This window comes from Ranitomeya imitator, chromosome 10, assembly GCF_032444005.1.
Source record: "Ranitomeya imitator isolate aRanImi1 chromosome 10, aRanImi1.pri, whole genome shotgun sequence".
NCBI lineage: Eukaryota > Metazoa > Chordata > Amphibia > Anura > Dendrobatidae > Ranitomeya > Ranitomeya imitator.
The window spans coordinates 20,466,655-20,485,330 of NC_091291.1; the positions used below are offsets into that span (position 1 = coordinate 20,466,655).

Here is an 18,676-nt window from a genome sequence, read left to right on the forward strand (position 1 = left end):
CCGTCTGTTGGCCTAAAGTCACCCCAACCCGTGAAGCAGGGGTGACGGTCACGGTGTGAATCCTGACCAATTGGTGACAGCGGTCAGGGGAATCGTGACAATTGGTGGCAAGGCGGTGGGATATCTTAGAGCATTAGTGATTTGGTTTGAGTAATCATTCCTCTCACTTAAAACTTGCAGAAAGTTCTTGCGAGGACTCTGCGCAACTAAGTTTGGAGAACGAACTCAGTGCTTTTTAGTTGTGAGACAATTGTGTACTGGTAATTATCCCCTCCCTTTCTCTTCGTTTTTCTATCCTATCTTTTATTTGGCAACCATGGTTGTGCTGGGAGAAACCTTCTATGAGCAGCAGACCAGAGACACCCTTGTCGCCTTATGCAAGTCACAGCACATTGACTCTGCAAGCAAAAACAAAGCCCAACTGGTCGCAGATCTGGTGCAATGGGAAGCCGCATGAGACCAATCTCAGAGCTCAGAGGCCTCAGAAGCCAGCACAAGCGAACATGGTGCTGCAGCAGAGGTCCAACCACTGAATATGGGCCCTACTGGCAACCAGGGGGGCGCAGACCTCCTCCTGCAGCTGGCTCTGCATCAAGGCTCCGCAGATGACCTAGAGAGACGTCTGCAGCTGATCCAGCAATACCAGGAGCGAGCCGAGCGAGAGGCCCAGGCCCAGCGAGCCGAGCGCCAAGCCCAGCGAGAACATGAACTGGAGATGCTCCGGCAGGGGGGGATGCCCTCCACCGCCCAGAGACGTGAGCCCAGCAGCGCTCAGATACCTAAGCCCCGACCCGATCACTTCCCTGTTATGGAGAAGGACGGAGATTTGGACACTTTTCTGCGGGCCTTTGAGAAAGCCTGCAGACAGTACCGGCTGCCTACAGATGAATGGGCCCGATACCTGACACCAGGGCTGAGAGGTAAAGCTCTGGAGGCGTTTGCTGCCCTCCCTCCAGAACAAGATGGTGACTATGAGGCCATCAAGCAGGCCCTGATAGCCAAGTACCAGCTGACACCCGAGGTGTACCGTAGAAAGTTCCGGACCCTCAAACGTGGCCCACACGACAGTTACAGTGATGTGGTGCATGGACTGGGGACCCACTTTGACCAGTGGACCCAAGGACTGTCAGTGACCACCTTTGCACAGCTGCGAGACCTGATGATCAAAGACCAGTTCTTTCATCTTTGCCCAGCTGAGGTGCGACAGTTCGTGATGGACAGAGAACCCAAAGACGTGACGAAAGCAGCGCAGATTGCCGATGCCTATGAGGCCAAAAGTAGATCGGAAGTGCGGAAGCCAGTCACCACCAGCTGGAGAGGGGGTAAGCCTGCAACCAACGCCAGTACCCCTGCCAGCCAGCACACCAGAGGTCCTGTCCCTGTGGCCAACAGCACCAGACCTACCACCGAACCTCGCAAGTGTTACCACTGCAATCAGACTGGTCATATCAGTACCTACTGCCCAGCCAAGCAGAATAACACCCAAGCCAAGGCCCCAGGGCCTAATGCAGCAGTTCTTTTGGTGGGTGGTGTGGTTGGGAGGGTGTGTGACAACGTACAGCCCGTCACTGTAGGAGGCCATGTTGCTACAGGCCTCAAGGACACCGGGGCTGAACGAACCCTTATCCGACCCGAACTGGCGGCCCCTGAAGAAATCATTCCGGGGAAAACCCTAACTGTCACTGGGATTGGGGGCATCAGCTGTCCCTTACCGATGGCCCGGGTTTTTATTGATTGGGGTGCTGGGAGCGGGGTGAAGGAAGTGGGGCTGTCTGATAATTTGCCCACTGATGTTTTGTTGGGGACTGATTTGGGGAGGATGTTTGCATACTACGTTCCTGACACCCCTCCCCAATCTACTAATGCGGGTAAAGTTAACCCTGATGATGATGATGATGATGGGAAATCGCATGTGTTACCTGACCATGCTTTATCTTGTAATGATGCATCTATTAACCATTTTTTCCCTAGGATTGATGGTGAAAATGTTGTACCTGTGCCAGCTGAACCTGATAATGATTCTTCTGTGAAGGTTAATGTGTCCATAGGTACAGGCGTGTCCAGCCACGTCGCTCTGCGGAGTGAGACGGCTGAGGAACCCCTAACAGGGGCAAGTGTCGGTGCTACAGGAAATGGGGAGATGCATGGGAACCGTGAGGAAGGTGACGCCATGAAAGTGACCAGTGCCACCGAGGAAGGTAACTGGCCCATAAGTAGCACTGCCCCTGGAGTGTTGGGGGTGGAGGGGGAGGTAGAGCCCATAGCAGCGCCGGTTGATGGGTCTGTAGAAACCCCCGGGGAGACAGCCTACGTAGCTGCTGTCACCCGCAGTCAGAGTGCCCGGAACGCAGATAACTGTCAGCCTTCCGGACCCTCCTCAGTCACTACTGTGACTGAACCAGAGGTGGACCCAGAGCAGGTCCAAGAGGGTTCCCGTGGGGAAGGGACCCTGACGTCGCTTCTGGCTTCCCCTAGCCAGGAGTTTCAGGCCGCTCTGCACACAGATGTGAGCCTAGAGAGTTTGAGACAACTTGCCGGGACGCACTTCTCCGAGGCTGATAAGGAGAAGGTGTTATGGGAACGAGGAAGGTTGTACCGGGAGACAGTACCCGGAGAATCACAAAAGGAGTGGTTGAGGGAAAGACAGCTGGTCGTCCCGCAGCAATTCCGGGGTGAGTTGTTGCGGATTGCCCATGAGATCCCGCTAGCTGGACACTTGGGGATCAGCAAAACTAAGGCCCGGCTGTCTCAACACTTCTATTGGCCTAAGATGGGGACAGATGTGTCAAACTACTGCCGCTCCTGTGTCACCTGTCAAAGAGTGGGGAAGGCGGGGCCTGCTCTTAAGGCTCCCCTGATCCCTTTGCCAGTGATAGAGGAGCCTTTCCAGAGGATCGCGGTGGACATTGTGGGCCCGCTGGCCGTCCCCAGCAGCTCTGGAAAGCAATATATCCTTACTGTGGTAGACTACGCTACCCGGTACCCAGAGGCAGTAGCTCTGTCATCAACTAGGGCAGATAAGGTGGCGGATGCCCTGTTGGCCATCTTTTCACGTGTAGGGTTTCCCAGGGAAATGCTTACTGATCAAGGGACCCAATTCATGTCTCGCCTAATGGAGGCTCTCTGTAAGAGAATGCAGGTGAAGCACCTGGTATCGAGTGCGTATCACCCACAGACCAATGGCCTGTGTGAACGCTTCAATGGTACCCTCAAACAGATGCTACGCATGCTGGTTGAGACTCAAGGGCGCGACTGGGAGCGGTACCTCCCACACCTGCTGTTCGCTTACCGAGAGGTTCCGCAGGCCTCGACGGGGTTCTCCCCCTTCGAGCTCCTGTACGGCAGGCGAGTCCGGGGACCCCTTGGGTTGGTAAGAGAATCCTGGGAAGAGGAGCCGAACCCTTCTGAAGTGTCCATAGTGGAGTATGTCATGCGCTTCCGTGACAAGATGCAGAACATGACGCAGGCTCAGGCTGATCAGAAGCACTGGTACGACCAGAACGTGCGGGAGCGGACCTACCACGTGGGTCAAAAGGTGTGGGTGCTGGTCCCGGTACCAACGGATAAGCTTCAGGCCGCCTGGGAGGGCCCGTACGTCAACCCGGTCACGTACGTGGTCACGCTTGACCACGCTCGGGGTAGGCGAAAGGCCTTTCACGTCAACATGATGAAGGCTCATCATGAACGTGAACCTTTCGTCCTACCGGTCTGCAGCTTACCCGAAGACGGGGAGGAAGACACCCTCCTGGACTTGCTGGCCCAAGCCAAGGCCAATGGGTCCATCGAGGATGTGGAGGTAAGCGCCTCGTTAACTGAACCCCAGCGGGTGCAGTTGCAAACCACACTGGAACCCTTCCGGGGCGTATTCTCCAACCGACCTGGGAGGACTGAGTTAGCAGTCCACGAGGTGGACACCGGGAATCACGCCCCACTACGGCGAACACCCTATCGAATCTCTTACCAGGTGCAGCAGACTATGCGCCAAGAGATCGATGAGATGTTACAGCTGGGGGTGATTCGACGGTCAAAGAGCGCGTGGGCATCACCTGTAGTTCTCGTGCCAAAGAAGGACCAGACCACCCGGTTCTGCGTGGACTACAGGGGGCTCAACGCCATCACAGCCTCGGATGCGCACCCAATGCCGCGCATGGAGGAGCTGCTTGAGAAGTTAGCTGGCGCAGATTACCTAACAATAATGGATCTGTGTCGAGGATACTGGCAGATTCCCCTGAGCCCCGAGGCGCAGGAAAAGTCCGCCTTTATCACACCCTTTGGACTGTACGAGTCCACGGTCATGCCCTTCGGCATGAAGAATGCCCCTGCCACTTTCCAGCGGATGGTCAACCTCCTGCTTCAGGGACTGGAGACGTACGCCGTGGCGTACTTGGATGACATTGCCATCTTCAGTCCCTCCTGGAAGGAACACCTGCAGCATCTCGAGGAGGTGCTCAGGCGAATTCACCAAGCAGGACTGACTATCAAGCCGGGAAAGTGTCAGATGGGCATGAGGGAGGTTCACTACCTGGGGCACTGGGTAGGCGGGAACACCCTGAAGCCAGAGCCTGACAAAGTGGAAGTGATCGTGAACTGGCCCACTCCCGTGACCAAGAAACAGGTGATGTCCTTCTTGGGCACTGCAGGGTACTATAGGCGCTTCGTAAAGCACTATAGTAGCCTGGCAAAACCTTTGACGGACCTCACCAGGAAGAAGCTACCTCACATTGTCAACTGGACAGATGGCTGTGAGGGGGCCTTCCAGGCGTTGAAAACTGCACTGTGCAACGCCCCTGTGTTGAAAGCAGTCGACAGCAGTCGACCGTTCTTGGTGCAGACCGACGCCAGCGAGTTTGGCCTTGGTGCTGTACTCAGCCAGGTTGACTCGGAGGACCAAGAGCACCCCGTGTTATACCTGAGCCGGAAACTTTTGCCGAGGGAAGTGGCCTACTCCACCATCGAGAAGGAGTGCCTGGCCATAGTCTGGGCCCTGCAGCGCTTGCAGCCCTACTTGTACGGTCACACCTTCACTGTGGTGACCGACCACAACCCTCTGCGCTGGCTAAATGCCATGTGTGGAACCAACGGCAGGTTGCTACGCTGGAGCCTTGCCCTTCAGCAGTTTGACTTCACCATTGAACATAAAACGGGCAAAGAGCATGGGAATGCAGATGGACTCTCCCGCCAGGGTGAACCTACTGAGGTGCCCATGGAGGCATACCGTGGGGTACTGCCTCCCTAGCGCACACCAAAAGGGGGAGGTGTCACGATATGGTATGAAATATCACATAAGTTTAGTTGCTCGTCAGCTCATGAGGTGGGCTAAACCCCCCCTTCACTAGCTGACTCTACTTGTTTCTCTCTGGGCTACGGACTGTATGCTAGAAGGGGTTTTATTGCCCTGGGGTCGTAAATTCCAGGCTCAGAGGAAAGTCCCTCACCCCTCCCACCTTCACTAGTCAGAACTGGTAAAGTGGCTCCAAAATTCATGAAAGATCCTTTGTTTGGTTTTGGTACGATATTATGCACCATGTTTAAGGTAAGAACACGAAAATATATATTCGTATTCCCACTCGGTGTAGGTACCCATCCCTTGAAACTCGGGCTTCTAACTCCATCTGGTAAAGAAGTAGGGATTTCTCTGTAAATATGTATCCCAGTTAGGACATATTTGATCTCATTAGAATGCTCACGTTAATCTGAGATGAATGATGAGCTTTTTAGGACGCTGACATGTTTTGTAGTGAAGTTATAGAAACTAGAGAGAATAGTTTAAAGTTTAGGCAGAATGTAGAGAGAGGAGGGTCTGGATAAGCCAGCCTTTCTGTGATGTCACAGCCTTAATGTTTTAAGTGTCTGGCAGGCTCTGAGGAGTCACTTGCTGCTGGATTTCTTGTCCTGTCCTGGAAGAGCCCTGCTCACGTCCCAATGAGCTGGGACGTATGGGAAAAACTCCACTAGCCTGGTTGCCTGCCATGCTTTGAACATGTAAGTGTTGTTTTTTTTTTTCTCTTTTATTCCCTTTATGTTATAATTACCCATGTACATATTTGCAATTGTCTCATTTGTAACTTCTTTATGAAAATATTTTTGATAAAGCACTGCCTAATTAATTTCAATGGGATATAATATTATATATTAGTCCGTTCTCCTGTTCTAAACCGTACCCTAAGTCTCTTGAAGGGAAAATACGCTACTGTTACTGTTGTGTTGGGTTAGCTTCGGACCCGTTTAATCGAAGCTGGTGGCGGCGATACCGTGTGCAGGCTTTTGGGTTATGTTGTAGCGGCTGCGGCGTTAATAATTATTGTTCCTGCCTGAGTGGGAGTAGTTATCGCGTCGCTGCAGCGTGCCCAATAGCCAGTACATAGCAGGCAGCCTTTCTGGCGACTAATTACCCAGGGTGCAGTACCTAATCTGACCTGAGAGTAAGGGGGCGCCAGAGAGCTGCAAGTGTTAAGTGGAACTGTAAGCGGGATATACATAAATCCCTGCAGTTTGTGGTATATAGAAAGCAGTGGGATACCTAGAATAAGCCCCTGCTGTAAACTAAGAGGTCAATAGCCTTGTGTGTGGTTTTTTCATCACATTGTTAGCAGTGGAGGGATAACTAAGATAAGCCCCCCTGCACATGTGATAGCCGTCTGTTGGCCTAAAGTCACCCCAACCAGTGACGCAGGGGTGACGGTCACGGTGTGAATCCTGACCAATTGGTGACAGCGGTCAGGGGAATCGTGACACACCCCTTCTCTGGAACTCTCTACCACAGCACATCAGACTCTCGCCTATCATCGAAACCTTCAAAAATAACCTGAAGACTCACCTCTTCCGACAAGCCTAAAACCTGCAGCTCTATCCTCACCTACTGTGTTCTCACCCATCCCTTGTAGATTGTGAGCCTTCACGGGCAGGGTCCTCTCTCCTCCTGTACCAGTCGTGACTTGTATTGTTCAAGATTATTGTACTTGTTTTCTATTATGTGTACCCCTCCTCACATGGAATTAGTGGCTCTATAATAATAAATAATAATAGTAATAATATTGTTCTCTGCCGAATGTAGCCTGCGAGCAGCTGGAGAAAGTTGCAAAGCAGTGAGTGAAAAGTTCTCTGCTCCACTGCTGTTAACAATATTGGTGACCTGAATATGCTGATATTGTTAAAAATTTTGAGATTGATGCAGCTTATGGCCGGACCGGTCCATCTAGCATTTGACAGAATTGCCAGATAACCAGTCCGGTCCTGTAGTCACATCATTAATAAGTTGGTAGGATAGGGAAAAAAACACGAGTATTTCCAAATTACATAGAAAATAGAATCCATAGTCTAGTAAATATAATACTATTCAGATTATATGCCCAAATTGCTAGATAAATTAAAGGGAAAAATAAAAAAAAAGAGTGGCAAAATATCTGTATTATAATGATATGACAAACCATTGAGCAATATATTTGTATAGTGCCAATATATTCTTGCATGAGCCGATCCATATACTATTGCAACCCACATATGGATTTATATATATATACTGTATATATATCATAGAATATAAGAGTTGGAAGGGACCTCCAGATTCATCGTGTCCAACCCTCTGCTCAATGCAGGATTCATTAAGCCATCTCATATGTCTGTTCAGCCTCCGTTTGAAGACTTCCATTGAAATAGAACTCACGATCTCTCATGGCAGCCTGTTCCACTCATTGATCACCCTCACTGTCAACAAGTTTTTTTTCTAATATCTAATCTGTATCGTAGGACATTCTTTGCAGTCCGCTCACCAACAAGGTAGCTCTTCTCTGAACTTGCTCCAGCTTTTCAATGTCTTTTTTATAATGTGGTGCCCAGAATTGTACAGAGTATTCCAGATGAGACTTAACCAATGAGAAGTAGAGAAGAAAAAATACTTCAGGTGATATAGACTCTATGCTTCTCTTAATACTTCCCAGAACTGTGTTTATCTTTTTTTGCTGCTGCATCACACTGTTGACTCCTATGCAGTCTGTGATCTATTAGTATACACAAGTCTTTTTCACACGTGCTGTTGCTTAGTTCTATTCCTCCCATTCTGTACATGCAATTTTTGTTTTTCTTGCCCAGATGTAGAATCTTGCATTTCTCCATTAAATACCATTCGGTTAGTCGCTGCCCATTGTTCAAGCTTATCAAGATCCTTCTGAATCCTTTCTGTCTTCTCTAGTGTTAGCTATCCCTCCTAGCTTTGCATTGTTGCACCCCCACAAGTTACCCCATTTTGAAAATTAAGCCCCTCAAGGAATTTATCTAGATGTGTGGTGAGCACCTTTAACTCACAGGTGCTTCACAGAATTTTACAACATTGATCTGTGAAAATAAAAAATATATATTTTTCCCACAAAAATGTTGCTTTAGTCTTAATTTTTTCATTTTCACAAGGATAGGAGAAATTGGACCCCAATAATTGTTGTGCAATTTCTCTTGAGCATGCCACTACCTTATATGTGGTCAAAAACCACTTTTTAGGACAGTGCACATTTTTTTCAGAAGGGAAGAAGCGCCATATTGGAGTTCAGATTTTGCTGGAATGATTTGAGGATCACATTGGTAGAGCCCCTGAGGTGTCAGAACAGAAGAATCCCCCATAAGAGACCCCATTTTACAAACTACACCTGTTAATGAATTCATCTAGGGGTGCAGTGATCATATTGCTACCACAGATGGGTCACAGAATTTTATACCGTTGGGCAGTAAAGAAAAAAATAATTACATTTTACCATCCAAATTTTGGTTTAGCCCAAGATTGTACATTTTCACACTGGGAAATGGGTACAAATGGGAGCAGATTCCCCCCTAAAGTGACCACATGTTGGAACTGATACCATTTTGGGAATTTATCTACATGTGTAGTAACGATTTTGACTCAATGGGTGTTTTCCAGAAACAAGCAGCTGTGGATGCTGCTGAGTGAAAATTGCAAACTGCCATGGTAGTGATCAGTACATTGTAGTCACCAGTATGTTGTAGTGACCAGTATGTTATAATCACCAGTACGTTGTAGTGACCAGTACGTTGTAGTGACCAGTACGTTGTAGTACCTGTACATTGTGCCCAGTCCATGAACCTGTAAATTAGTTGGGCTCTCACTGCTACAGAAATGCCAAACATGTGTCCGCCAACCACAGTTTAGACACACTGTGGTGCTCAGAAAGGAGTTATTTGGATTTAGGAGCACAGGATTTACTGCATTTGTTTTGGTGGCAAGAAGCCATTTTGCTTTTCCAGAGCTTTTGTACTATAAGTATTATGGAAGCCCCCTATGTTCTTGCTAACAGATGACAAAGTTGAGTAGGGACTTGCTATTTTTGTAGATTGAGTTGAAGCTTTTATTGGGAACATTTTAAAAAACATTTTGGATCACATTTATTTGGCACTCTATGCTGAGCACTTACATCAGGGTTTCCATGTAAAACTCCAAGTAATGTAGTTCAGGTGAAAATCCCGAAGGAGCCACTCATTATAATAAGGCAGCAGAATTACTCTGGACTCTGTCTGGCCTCTGTTCAGCGTCCTTATTTTCAGACGTGTACAAAACTGTGTCCAACAGCACTTTTATGAATGCCTAAAAAGATGGAGACTGCCTGGTCATAGGCTAGATGGAATCCGCAGTGCCTCCATCTGCCTCATTATAGGGAATCTTCCACCGGGAGTTCAGTCTGAATCACGTATTTCAGAGATTTACACGGAAATCCTGGTGTAAGCGCTCAGCACAGAGCGAAAGATAAATGTGAGCCGAGCCTTACTGCGATCTTTGGGAGGCAGAATGAACAAATCAACAGCAGAAGAAGAATTTGTTTTATTTATTTTTTTACACCACTTCTCATGCAATATAAGTGATTAGACTATGTTATTCTTGGAGTCAATGTGATTGCAGCAGTACCAGATTTATATTGTATTTTTATGTTTGGCTGCTGTCACCTACTAAAAGATGATTTTTTTTGCGCATTGCCATATTGTGAGAGCTCTAATTTTTCCATATTTCAGCTGAGACAGTCATGTCAGGCTTGTTTTTTACAGGTAGAGATTACATTTTTATTGGTACCATTTTCGGCCACATGACATTTTTGATCGCTTTCTATTTCGATTTTTGGGAGGCAGAATGAACAAAAAACCAGCAAATTGGGAATTGCTGTGTAATGCTGTTCCACATGTGGTAAAAGTGATAAGGCAGTCTTATTTTTCAAGTCACGATGATTATAGCGATACCACATTTATATCTTTTCATATGTTGGTGCTTTTACACAATAAAAACTATTCTATAGAAAAAATTATTTTTGCATCGCTTTTTCTGAGAGCTATAACTTTTTTATTTTTCGGCTGATGGAGCCCTATGGTGGCTTGTTTCTGGTGACGGTTTCTGAGATACTATATTTATTTACATTCGCTTTTTTGTTAGCTTTTTATTCTACTTTTTGCTTGGCGGTATGATGTTAAAGCATCATTTTTTGCCTGTTTTTTTTACGGTGCTTACTAAATGGGTTAACTAGTGGGACAGTTTTATAGGACGGGTTGCTCCGGATGTGAAGTTATCAAATATGTGTATTTTTTTTATTTTATGTTTTTGTAAAATTAATTATTTATGGGTACAATGGATATATTGACCACATCAGGTCACCGTGGCAACAATTGGGCCCCTCGATGACGTCACGGGGGTCTGATCAGAGGACAAAGGGGGCTCCCTCCCTCTGCATGCCTGATAAATGCTGCAATCGATATCAAACTAAACAAAGACCTTAATCATGGATAGAAGTCTTTGGCCACTTGGGGCGGGAGAGGAATGTCCTGGCTGAGAATCATTGAAAGCCTCAACCAAGGTGAGTTGTTGCATGGTCAGAAACCGTGATTCAAGCGATGTGTTTTTCCATTGATGCTACTCTCAGGTGAGGCATCAAAAACCTGCTAAATGATTGACTTTAAAAAAGAACACATGACTGGTTCTGATATGGTGCATTTCAAGTGTGCAGTCTGAAATTGTGCATGCCATATTAGTTAACCCCTTCATGACCCAGCCTATTTTGACCTTAAAGACCTTGCCGTTTTTTGCAATTCTGACCGGTGTCCCTTTATGAGGTAACAACTCAGGAACGCTTCAATGGATCCTAGCAGTTCTGAGACTGTTTTTTCGTGACATATTGGGCTTCATGTTAGTGGTAAATTTAGGTAAATAAATTCTGCGTTTATTTGTGATAAAAACGGAAATTTGGCGAAAATTTTGAAAATTTCGCAATTTTCACATTTTGAATTTTTATTCTGTTAAACCAGAGAGTTATGTGACATAAAATAGTTAATAAATAACATTTCCCACAAGTATACTTTACATCAGCACAATTTTGGAAACAAATTTTTTTTTTTGCTAGGAAGTTATAAAGGTTAAAATTTGACCAGCGATTTCTCATTTTTACAACGAAATTTACAAAACCATTTTTTTTAGGGACCACCTCACATTTGAAGTCAGTTTGAGGGGTCTATATGGCTGAAAATACCCAAAAGTGACACCATTCTAAAAACTGCACCCCTCAAGGTACTCAAAACCACATTCAAGAAGTTTATTAACCCTTCAGGTGCTTCACAGCAGCAGAAGCAACATGGAAGGAAAAAATGAACATTTAGCTTTTTAGTCACAAAAATTATTTTTAGCAACAATTTTTTTATTTTCCCAATGGTAAAAGGAGAAACTGAACCACGAAAGTTGTTGTCCAATTTGTCCTGAGTATGCTGATACCTCATATGTGGGGGTAAACCACTGTTTGGGCGCACGGCAGGGCTTGGAAGGGAAGGAGCGCCATTTGACTTTTTGAATGAAAAATTGGCTCCACTCTTTAGCGAACACCATATCACGTTTGGAGAGCCCCCGTGTGCCTAAAAATTGGAGCTCCCCCACAAGTGACCCCATTTTGGAAACTAGATCCCCCAAGGAACTTATCTAGCTGCATAGTGAGCACTTTGAACCCCCAGATGCTTCACAAATTGATCCGTAAAAATGAAAAAGTACTTTTTTTTCACCAAAAAATTACTTTAGCCTTAATTTTTTCATTTTCACATGGGCAACAGGATAAAATGGATCCTAAAATTTGTTGGGCAACTTCTCCTGAGTACACCGATACCTCACATGTGGGGGTAAACCACTGTTTGGGCAAATGGTAAGGCTCGGAAGGGAAGGCGCGCCATTTGACTTTTTGAATGAAAAATTATCTCCATCGTTAGCGGACACCATGTCGCGTTTGGAGAGCCCCTGTGTGACTAAACATTGGAGCTCCCCCACAAGTGACCCCATTTTGGAAACTAGACCCCCCAAGGAACTTATCTAGATGCATAGTGAGCACTTTGAACCCCCAGGTGCTTCACAAATTGATCCGTAAAAATGAAAAAGTACTTTTTTTCACCAAAAAATTATTTTAGCCTTAATTTTTTCATTTTCACATGGGCAACAGGATAAAATGGATCCTAAAATTTGTTGGGCAATTTCTCCTGAGTACACCGATACCTCACATGTGGGGGTAAACCACTGTTTGGGCACATGGTAAGGCTCGGAAGGGAAGGAGCGCCATTTGACTTTTTGAATGAAACATTATCTCCATCGTTAGCGGACACCATGTCGCGTTTGGAGAGCCCCTGTGTGCCTAAACATTGGAGCTCCCCCACAAGTGACCCCATTTTGGAAACTAGACCCCCCAAGGAACTTATCTAGATGCCTAGTGAGCACTTTAAACCCTCAGGTGCTTCACAAATTGATCTGTAAAAATGAAAAAGTACTTTTTTTTCACAAAAAATTTATTTTTGCCTCAATTTTTTCATTTTCTCATGGGCAATAGGATAAAATGGATCCTAAAATTTGTTGGGCAATTTCTCCCGAGTACGCCGATACCTCATATGTGGGGGTAAGCCACTGTTTGGGCACACGGCAGGGCTCGGAAGGGAAGGCGCGCCATTTGACTTTTTGAATGGAAAATTAGCTCCAATTGTTAGCTGACACCATGTTGCGTTTGGAGAGCCCCTGTGTGCCTAAACATTGGAGCTCCTCCACAAGTGACCCCATTTTGGAAACTAGACCCCCAAAGGAACTTATCTAGATGAATATTGAGCACTTTAAACCCCCAGGTGCTTCACAGAAGTTTATAACGCAGAGCCATGAAAATAAAAAATAATTTTTCTTTCCTCAAAAATGATTTTTTAGCCTGGATTTTCCTATTTTGCCAAGGGTAATAGGAGAAATTGGACCCCAAATGTTGTTGTCCAGTTTGTCCTGAGTATGCTGATACCCCATATGTGGGGGTAAACCACTGTTTGGGCGCACGGTAGGGCTCGGAAGGGAAGGCATGCCATTTGGCTTTTTAAATGGAAAATTAGCTCCAATCATTAGCGGACACCATGTCACGTTTGGAGAGCCCCTGTGTGCCTAAACATTGGAGATCCCCCACAAATGACCCCATTTTGGAAACTAGACCCCCAAAGGAACTAATCTAGATGTGTGGTGAGGACTTTGAACCCCCAAGTGCTTCACAGACGTTTATAACGCAGAGCCATGAAAATTAAAAAAAAAAATTATTTTCTCAAAAATGATCTTTTAGCCTGCAATTTTTTATTTTCCCAAGGGTAACAGGAGAAATTTGACCCCAAAAGTTGTTGTCCAGTTTCTCCTGAGTACGCTGATACCCCATATGTGGGGGTAAACCACTGTTTAGGCACATGCCGGGGCTCGGAAGTGAAGTAGTGACGTTTTGAAATGCAGACTTTGATGGAATGCTCTGCGGGCATCACGTTGCGTTTGCAGAGCCCCTGATGTGGCTAAACCGTAGAAACCCCCCACAAGTGACCCCATTTTGGAAACTAGACCCTGAAAGGAACTTATCTAGATGTGTGGTGAGCACTTTGAACCCCCAAGTGCTTCACAGAAGTTTATAACGCAGAGCCGTGAAAATAATAAATACGTTTTCTTTCCTCAAAAATAATTATTTAGCCCAGAATTTTTTATTTTCCCAAGGGTTACAGGAGAAATTGGACCCCAAAAGTTGTTGTCCAGTTTCTCCTGAGTACGCTGATACCCCATGTGTGGGGGTAAACCACTGTTTGGGCACACGTCGGGGCTCAGAAGGGAAGTAGTGACTTTTGAAATGCAGACTTTGATGGAATGCTCTGTGGGTGTCACGTTGCGTTTGCAGAGCCCCTGGTGTGCCTAAACAGTAGAAACCCCACACAAGTGACCCCATTTTAGAAACTAGACCCCCCAGGAACTTATCTAAATATGTGGTTAGCACTTTGAACCCCCAAGTGCTTCACAGACGTTTACAACGCAGAGCCGTGAAAATGAAAAATAATTTTTCTTTCCTCAAAAATGATGTTTTAGCAAGCATTTTTTAATTTTCACAAGGGTAAAAGGAGAAATTGGACCCCAGTAATTGTTGCGTAGTTTGTCCTGAGTACGCTGGTACCCCATATGTGGGGGTAAACCACTGTTTGGGCACACGTCGGGGTTCGGAAGTGAGGGAGCACCATTTGACTTTTTGAATACAAGATTGGCTGGAATCAATGGTGGTGCCATGTTGCGTTTGGAGACCCCTGATGTGCCTAAACAGTGGAAACCCCTCAATTCTACCTCCAACACTAACCCCCCCCACACCCCTAACCCTAATCCCAACTGTAGCCATAACCCTAATCACAACCCTAACCACAACCCTAATTCCAACCCTAACCCTAAGGCTATGTGCCCACGTTGCGGATTCGTGTGAGATTTTTCCGCACCATTTTTGAAAAATCCGTGGGTAAAAGGCACTGCGTTTTACCTGCGAATTTACCGTGGATTTACAGTGTTTTTTGTGCGGATTTCACCTGTGGATTCCTATTGAGGAACAGGTGTAAAACGCTGCGGAATCCGCACAAAGAATTGACATGGTGCGGAAAATACAACGCAGCGTTTCCGCGCTGTATTTTCCGCACCATGGGCACAGCGGATTTGGTTTTCCATAGGTTTACATGGTACTGTAAACCTGATGGAACACTGCAGCGAATCCGCAGCGGCCAATCCGCTGCGGATCCGCAGCCAAATCCGCACCGTGTGCACATGGCCTAATTATAAAGGTATGTGCACACGCTGCGGAAAACGCTGCGGATCCGCAGCAGTTTCCCATGAGTTTACAGTTCAATGTAAACCAATGGGAAACAAAAATCGCTGTACACATGCTGCAGAAAAACTGCACGGAAACGCAGCGGTTTACATTCCGCAGCATGTCACTTCTTTCTGCGGATTCCGCAGCGGTTTTACAACTGCTCCAATAGAAAATCGCAGTTGTAAAACTGCAGTGAAATGCGCAGAAAAACCGCGGTAAATTCGCCATAAATCGGCAGCGGTTTAGCACTGTGGATTTATCAAATCCGCAGCGGAAAAATCCGCAGAGGACCAGAATACGTGTGCACATACCCTAACCCTAACCCTATTCTAACCTTAGTGGAAAAAAAAAATATTTATTTTATTATTGTCCCTACCTATGGGGGTGACAAAGGGGGGGGGGTCATTTACTATTTTTTTTATTTTGATCACTGTGATAGGTTATATCTCAGTGATCAAAATGCACTTTGGAACGAATCTGCCGGCCGGCAGATTCGGCGGGCGCACTGCGCATGCGCCCGCCATTTTGGAAGATGGCGGCGCCCATGGAGAAGACGGACGGACCCCGGGAGGATCGGTAAGTATGATGGGGTGGGGGGGGAGCACGGGGGGGTGGATCGGAGCATGGGGGGTGGATCGGAACGCGGGGGGTGTATCGGGGCACGGGTGGGGTGGATCGGAGCAAGGGGGGTGGATCGGAGCACGGGCGGGTGGGATCGGAGTGCAGGGGGGTGGATCAGAGCACGGGGGGTGGGATTGGAGCACGGGGGGAGCGGACAAGAGCACGGGGGGAGCGGAGCACATGACGGAGGGGAGCCGGAGCAGTGTACCGGACAGATCGGTGGCTTGGGGGGGCGATCGGTGGGGTGGGGGGGGGGGCAGACCAGTGTTTCCAGCCATGGCCGATGATATTGCAGCATCGGCCATGGCTGGATTGTAATATTTCACCAGTTATAATAGGTGAAATATTACAAATCGCTCTGATTGGCAGTTTCACTTTCAACAGCCAATCAGAGCGATCGTAGCCACGGGGGGGTGAAGCCACCCCCCTGGGCTGTACTACCACTCCCCCTGTCCCTGCAGATCGGGTGAAATTGGAGTTAACCCTTTCACCCGATCTGCAGGGACGCGATCTTTCCATGACGCCACATAGGCATCATGGGTCGGATTGGCACCGACTTTCATGACGCCAACGTGGCGTCATGGGTCGGGAAGGGGTTAAAGGGGTTGTGTCACCATCAAAGACTTGGGTATACTAATAAATCACAGACTGCACATGAGTTATCAGTGTGATGCAGCATTTTAAAAAAGGTATCAAAAAACTGGAGAAATTTGAGAGAAGTGCTACCAGGATGGTGAGAGACTGCAAAGCATGTCCTACGAGGAATGGTTAAAGGATCTTGGAATGTTTAGCTTGCAAAAAAGAAGACCGAGAGGAAACTTAATAGTTGTCTACAAATATCTGAAGGGGGGTCACAGTGTAAAGTCGTCACACTGAGCCATAAAGTTAAATTCCTAATGAGTCCACAGGCGATTAATTGTTACAGTAAAATCTATGTAAATACTTTTGTTCCCAAAAAAGACAAATGTATTGTAGGAGTGATACCTTTATTGGCTAACTAAAAAATGTATATTTGCAAGCTTCCAGAACACAGAGGCTCCTTCATCAGGCAGGTTTAAAGGAGTCACTCCAAGATTACTTTTGGCTTTTTTTTCATAACATTATTTGCATTGATTTTTGTGGCTAACACAATACAACAATATAATTTTTTATTGCACACCATACATTAACATGAAAATACTGTATGTTGCCATTTAAGAGAATGGGAGCAGTAAATAGAGGAAGCGTCAGAAGATTTGTTCTACAGGAGACGCCAGGTCACTGTTGTGTTTCTTTATGACTATTCTGAACAAGGTCTAGTCAGAATTTCTGTATTAAACTTCAATTCACTACATTATAATCAAGGAGGAGGTCTGACAATGGCTTCAATGAGAACCCCATTTGGAATCCAGTTCCAGCCCTTTCCTGTAATAATGTCACATTCTGAGCCCCATCCTGTAATAGTCTCTTGTTCTGATCTCTATTCTGTAATAATGTCCTCTGTCTTGGCCCCCACCCTGTAATAATATTCCCCATTCTAGCCCTCATCTTGTAACAATGTTTTCCACCCTGGCTCCATCCTGTATTAATGGATTTTGCAAAAGTATACCATTCCTTATTGATCATGTAATTTCATTTAGTGAAAAAATACATTCTGGAAATTACCAGTGATTGTCACTATTGCACTGAGTACACATAGATAAAAAAAAATGGAAGTAGTCACAATAAAATTTTGATAAGATTTGAGGCAGATGTTAGTCATGTGAAAATATTTCTAAATAAAGGTTGCTCTTAGTAAAGATTAAGAAGCTGAATTACAGATATGATATATATGATACGAGAATGCATCTGGACTTACAGAGACGGAGAAGCTATCGATGCAAAAAGAAGAGGGGAAGACTCCGGTAGGTATATAGACGATTACTGCAATAGTGTAATATAAAGTTGTACCAATTCTCTGTTATATATGGCTATAAGAAATGTTAGTAACCGTAATAAGAATGTAATTTACTAAGCAATCTGCAACTATTAACTTTAAACACATAGTAAGAAAAAAAGAATCATCTGCTCTATTTAGTCAAAGAAACCTCAAACTGCAACAGCTCAAAATGGAATAGAAATCGATCAACTGCGGAAACGTCGTGATACATGGGCAGGATATTTCCAAATGTAACACCCCATTAATTTGTATCTCTTTTGTTTCTTAAAGGGCTTCTTCCCAACTTGTTAGAAGAGTCGCTTTGACAAAAAGTAGATCAAGGGTAGACTCGCCTCCAAAAACTAAGAATTCCTCGTTAGGATATCAAAACTGTGCTTTGTAAATTAGACAACAACTTAAAGCCAATTAGGTTTGTGCTGTTAGGGGAACATTTACTATTTTAGTTCTTTAATACATATAGAACATTATACACACAATGTACACTTTTGAATATCAAATTAAATTTTAAATTTAAGTTCTTCCTGGCAAAAATAGAATTCCTCTGTACACCAATAAATTACTACATTGATTTCATTGGAATCAATGTTTTCCAAAATGTGTAATTTATAACATTAATCTTACCTTAACTGTAAGCAAAGCATGATAATAATAATAATAATAATAATAATAATAATAATAACAATAATATTGTAGGTGTCTAAATAACTTTATGCTTTTGCTCAGGAAAAAAAACAAAAAACATTATAAATGAAAATGATTTATTATAAAGGAAGTCAATGCAAGATTTAAGTGACAGAAAGGCTGGCTGCAAATTTACGCATTTTGACATTAAACATATGAATCTATTTGGAGTAAATGAAAGTCAACATTTTTCTTTCAGATCGTTAAAAAAAAAAAAGGAAAACGTTTTATGACACCGATGCTAATTATAAATAACAAAATACCAAAAAGAACAGAAGCTTGTGTCAAGAGATTGTGGCTTTAAACAATTACCGTAAATATTTGTTTT

General features: G+C 45.3%; 1 protein-coding gene across 2 annotated transcripts in view; it reads left to right on the plus strand.

The window, feature by feature from the left end:
• LOC138651025 (chemerin-like receptor 1) overlaps positions 1–18,676 on the plus strand; it is a 31,585-nt gene that overhangs the window by 7,990 nt on the left and 4,919 nt on the right. The window contains exon 1 of one of the 2 annotated variants that reach the window (XM_069740954.1): positions 17,536–17,632. The exons of the other annotated variant lie outside the window; for it this stretch is intronic. The gene's annotated coding sequence lies outside the window, so the exon portion shown is untranslated. Of the gene's footprint in view, positions 1–17,535; positions 17,633–18,676 lie in introns of those variants that run through there. 2 annotated transcript variants of the gene reach the window in all.